This window comes from Protomyctophum bolini (assembly GCF_963924005.1).
Source record: "Protomyctophum bolini genome assembly, chromosome: 23".
Taxonomy (NCBI): Eukaryota; Metazoa; Chordata; class Actinopteri; order Myctophiformes; family Myctophidae; genus Protomyctophum; species Protomyctophum bolini.
In genome coordinates, this window is record NC_137884.1 from 28,927,206 (window position 1) to 28,932,205 (window position 5,000).

At 39.4% G+C, this 5,000-nt stretch overlaps 2 protein-coding genes across 3 annotated transcripts in view; both read left to right on the forward strand.

Moving 5' to 3' along the window:
• The window catches only part of LOC308310695 (sortilin), a 25,584-nt gene extending 25,517 nt beyond the window's left edge, over positions 1 to 67 (forward strand). The window contains exon 22 of the mRNA XM_080757074.1: positions 1 to 67. This exon is cut by the window's left edge and continues 58 nt beyond it. The gene's annotated coding sequence lies outside the window, so the exon portion shown is untranslated.
• A 4,660-nt stretch (positions 68 to 4,727) lies between these two features.
• Positions 4,728 to 5,000, forward strand: part of fam3c (FAM3 metabolism regulating signaling molecule C) — a 32,532-nt gene continuing 32,259 nt past the window's right edge. Inside the window, exon 1 of one of the 2 annotated variants that reach the window (XM_080757081.1) lies at positions 4,728 to 4,780. The gene's annotated coding sequence lies outside the window, so the exon portion shown is untranslated. The remainder of the gene's footprint in view (positions 4,781 to 5,000) is intronic. The other variant, XM_080757080.1, reaches the window with a different exon arrangement.

Consider the following 5,000-nt stretch of genomic DNA (forward strand, 5'->3'; position numbering starts at 1 on the left):
TTGTAATGATCTGGAAAGGAAAGGACAATCTATTGATCCATTTCTAATCCATTTCTAATGATCTGGAAAGGAAAGGACAATCTATTGATCCATTTCTAATCCATTTATAATGATCTGGAAAGGAAAGGACAATCTATTGATCCATTTCTAATGATCTGGAAAGGAAAGGACAATCTATTGATCCATTTCTAATCCATTTCTAATGATCTGGAAAGGAAAGGACAATCTATTGATCCATTTCTAATCCATTTCTAATGATCTGGAAAGGAAAGGACAATCTATTGCATTTCACTGGAACATTAAGACATTTCAATTATTCTATTTCGGGTTTTTTTAAAGAATGAAAAAAAAAAAGAGAGACAATTTTCTATTTATTGAAATTACTTAACCAATTAAGGCCTACTCAAAATATTTTTAAATTATTTCGTGTGAGCTTGTAAATCTGCTATTTTTCAGGAACATTTTTAAACGTTTTCTTTTTTTTTTATTATTTGTAAATGTATGATTTACGTTAATTACAATTGTTATGTTTTATTTTGAATTTAGGCTACTGTTTATTTTTACATTTTGTACCTTTCCTCTTCTACTCCGGATTTGAACCCGGTTGAAATCTATCATTAATCTATCCTTTTTTATCATTATTTAATCTAATCGAGCCTGTACATTTTATTAATTAAAGAAAAAGGTTACATAGCGCTGCTTTAAGATTTACAGCAACAGAAAAGGCACAATTTTGGATATTTAATCTAATCCAGACGACAACATATGAGTTGCTTTTTAAGGAATAATTGTATGGACAAAAGCAGCTGTCTGGTTCTAAAACAATTGCACATACTGTATTGACTGTAGCCTACATAGTTTGTATTATTTTGGCCTATAAATCAATCAATCAATCAATCAACTTTATTTGTTCAGACCAAGGTCCAATAACAACAGACAACATAAAACACTACATACAGAGAAGAAACACCCCTAACCCATAAAAACATAATTGTACAATAAACATTCATACCAGTGGTTCCAAAAAGCAGACCGGTACCTGGTGCTACTGAAGCTGGGGTTACACAGCAGACCGGTACCTAGTGCTACTGAAGCTGGGGTTACACAGCAGCATAATGATACAGTTTTTAGACTCATTGAGCCGACACATAAATGTGTACATCAGGTTTCTCAGTAGGGCATGAAAGGTGTAAACTCCCACACTACAGAACAGCTCACTAGCACTGCTCCACCTCGGTTTGTCCAATAGTATACGCATGCAATCGTTATAGGCAACCTGCAGTTTATACAAACTTGCTTTCTTATATTTTACCCACAAGGGTAAATGAAATGCACATTGTAAATATCTATCTATAGCGTTCAAGCATACTGACAAGATGCTTTCTACTGTGAAATTGTATCATTTAATTGATCTGGTGTTAGTTTATACCAGGATGGACTTCTTCCTCTCCTCCTGACACAACCAAACCTTGTAACTCCAAACTTAACCTCAAACTTTGTGTGGTTTTCCGTGAATTAATTAATATGCCACTTAATCATATTTACCGCATCACACAAAAGTATCAAAAGTAGCAGATCTACAGTACAAGCTTGAGCTTGCATGATCTGCTACTTTTGATATTTTCTGCTATACTTTTGCTATTTTCTGCTATACTTTTGATATTTTCTGCTATACTTTTGCTATTTTCTGCTATACTTTTGCTATTTTCTGCTATGCTTTTGCTATTTTCTGCTATGCTTTTGCTATTTTCTGCTATACTTTTGCTATTTTCTGCTATACTTTTGCTATTTTCTGCTATACTTTTGATATTTTCTGCTATAATTTTGATATTTTCTGCTATACTTTTGCTATTTTCTGCTATACTTTTGCTATTTTCTGCTATACTTTTGATATTTTCTGCTATACTTTTGCCAATTCTTTTCGTTCCCGGCCGATACCAATCCCAGATACCACAATGTCGGTGTTGGCCGATACCGAATACCCATACCAGAGAATGATATTTAAACTTAGCTCTTATTTTGAAGTCCACCGACCAGAAAATCAAGGGTTTTATACATTCGTCTAACTTGACACATAATCGCGAACGTCTGTCTGTCCGTGTGTCACACTTTTGTGCCCATATATGGAGCTGCTTTGGGGACTCCTTATATGGTTATGGCTGAGTCATGGTGACATGACTGTGATGGCGTGGTCCAACTTGTGCCCATATATGGAGCTGCTTTGGGGACTCCTCCTTATATAAATCTTAAAAAAACCCAAATATGTACGAGCTGCGTTCGCTTCCCGCGTTTGCGCGTCTTACTGGTGCTACAGTATATGGTAAAGCTTTGACCGTTCAGCTGCGTTGCGTTCTTCACACGTTGGACTATAGTAGGGAACCGCGCTGAAAACAAAAGCTATCTATAGCTATATACCTTGTTTATAACAGACTCCTCACTCAAACTGTTGTTTGGGCAACTCGAGAGTAAATTAGCTCCACATGCCCCAACATTGTATTTATACCTGACATAGTGTCAACCCCTTACCCCTGTGACGGGTCGCTGGTTAGACCGGCACATTCACCGATATGACCCAATAAGGGCATATCGGGACATCTCTACTGAGCAGATCTTGCTGTTCAAAATGCTGTTTTCCAAAAATGCACAGCCTAGGAGAGAGACCCTACACTGTACACCAGGAGGTGCCCACACTTTTTTGACTTGAGAGCTACTTTCAAAATGACCAGCTCAACTAGATCTACCCACTGAAAACAAATATAATACCATTGTTATTGCTGAAAATGGCTTTGGAATAGTGGCACTGGCATTACATGTAAGACAAATACGATTGGAATGGGAAGGGGGAGAAATGGAATAGGTGGAGATTTTGTATTTACTTTGTAATTCTACTGACATTTGTGCGCAGCAGCACTCTTGAAAACAAAGTATTGCATTGTTGGGTTTGACCTGACATGCCCCTTTTGATGTCAATGAATCAAGTCAACTTAATTCAAGTGGCAGAAAAATAGTTTATATTTAAATTAAATCGTTTTTAGGGGCATGTCATGTGATCTACCTGCCTGGCCTTTGTGATCTACTGGTAGATCACGATCTACCTTTTGGGCACCCCTGCTTGTATACTGTAGGGCCTGTACAGTATACACCGATTCCCAGAATCCCAACCCATAGACTTGACACCACGCTAGACAGGAACGCCCACAAACGTCACATCCGGTTTTAGCCCGCGGGGTAAGAATGTTCTATGGCTGCCAATGCAACTCGGTCCAATCCTTAATCGCATACGGACAAACATCTATGCCGATAATATCTAACTTGCGGGGAGGTAGCGTGCCTTATTGTCCACGGGGCAACAGATCTTTCAACGTATGGCATTGCAAATACGTTTGATAATAATCGCTATACTCTGCGCAATATTGTTTTTGGAAATGCCGCAAATTGCATCGCAGTGAACGAGAGCAAATCACAACTTCGCCCTGGGGCGTGGGCGGAGTCACAGCGTTATGCTCTGAATACGCGCCGTGGTGTCAGTCTATTGGCCGGAAGCCCACTGGTGACGGGCGGTGGTGATTTAATTGGGAAAACACTACGATTTGAATGATAATATAGCAGTAAGACGCGCAAACGCGGGAAGCGAACGCAGCTCGTACATATTTAAGTTAAGTTATTTTTAAGTTACGTTTTTAACTCAGCCATAACCATATAAGGAGTCCCCAAAGCGGCTCCATATATGGGCACAAGTTGGACCACGCCATCACACTCATGTCACCATGACTCAGCCATAACCATATAAGGAGTCCCCAAAGCAGCTCCATATATGGGCACAAAAGCGTGACACACGGACAGACAGACAGACATGATCTGCTAGGTCTCATAGTAAGTGCTCACTGCGTTCGCAAACACACACACACACACACACACACACACACACACACACATTTTCAAGTGGGCCCTGCCCCTGATCAATAAACGGATGGGAACCACTGTAACATGTATTGTTTGCGAGAATGCCACACTATAACATATAGGCCCTGTTTTCCACTGTATCTGAATTTCCAGCATTTCAAACGATCTGTTGCCCTGTCTTATATGTATGTATCACATTCCATTATACTTTATAGTTTTATATAATTGTTTTTCATTTACACTGTTTATAATAAGTCTATGCATTAAGTGTGTTATTTCCTTTTTTCTCTCTTTTTTTGCACTAAAGCTATTGAGAAGTAACATGTTAATCTTGAAAAATATCCAGTGGAATGATTGACTGTTTCCAATGTACAAGATCAAATGCACAATAAACATAACAAAATCTGTATCATTACTCTCTGTAAAGATCACATCAAATCTGTATTATATTATAATCTGTATATAGATCAATTCTGTATTACTGGCCTGAGTCTGACACTGTATAAAGATAATAATCCAATCTGTAAAAATCAAAAGTACCATTTCTATCGTAACATCTGTATCATTGGTCTCTACCAGCAGGTGGCGGCATTACCCACTTCGCTAACGCTTGCACAATTTTTTAGCAAAGGAAGTATCCGAGAGGGCGACGTGAGTACAAATCCCATGTCCCGGAGGGACGCGCCCAGTAATTGGTCAGTTGATTGGCGAGGCAACCAACGCAGTGGTCGCTCTTGCTCCTGCAGTTGCCCGGCAACCGACTCAGCCTATCACAGCGCGAGTGAGCCCTGCGGGCCATGGGATTACTACCTCTCAGTCACAGCTGCAAGCTGTCATCCTTTCACAGTTCACAGTACACAGTTGTCGCGTTTGACAGGTAAGAACTATGACAGTTGTACCGTGACATTTGTTTTATTCGTTTAAACTATGACCGCTATTACATGGGGATCACGTTAACGTTAATTTTGCGCCGTTTACGAACGAACTGTGGCACACTATATCTACCAGGAGGACACGTACTGTCTCCATAACATTAACAAAACGAACCTCTAAAGCAGAAGTCAACCTGTGTTCCTGTTAGCAAGGGAAGCTAACGT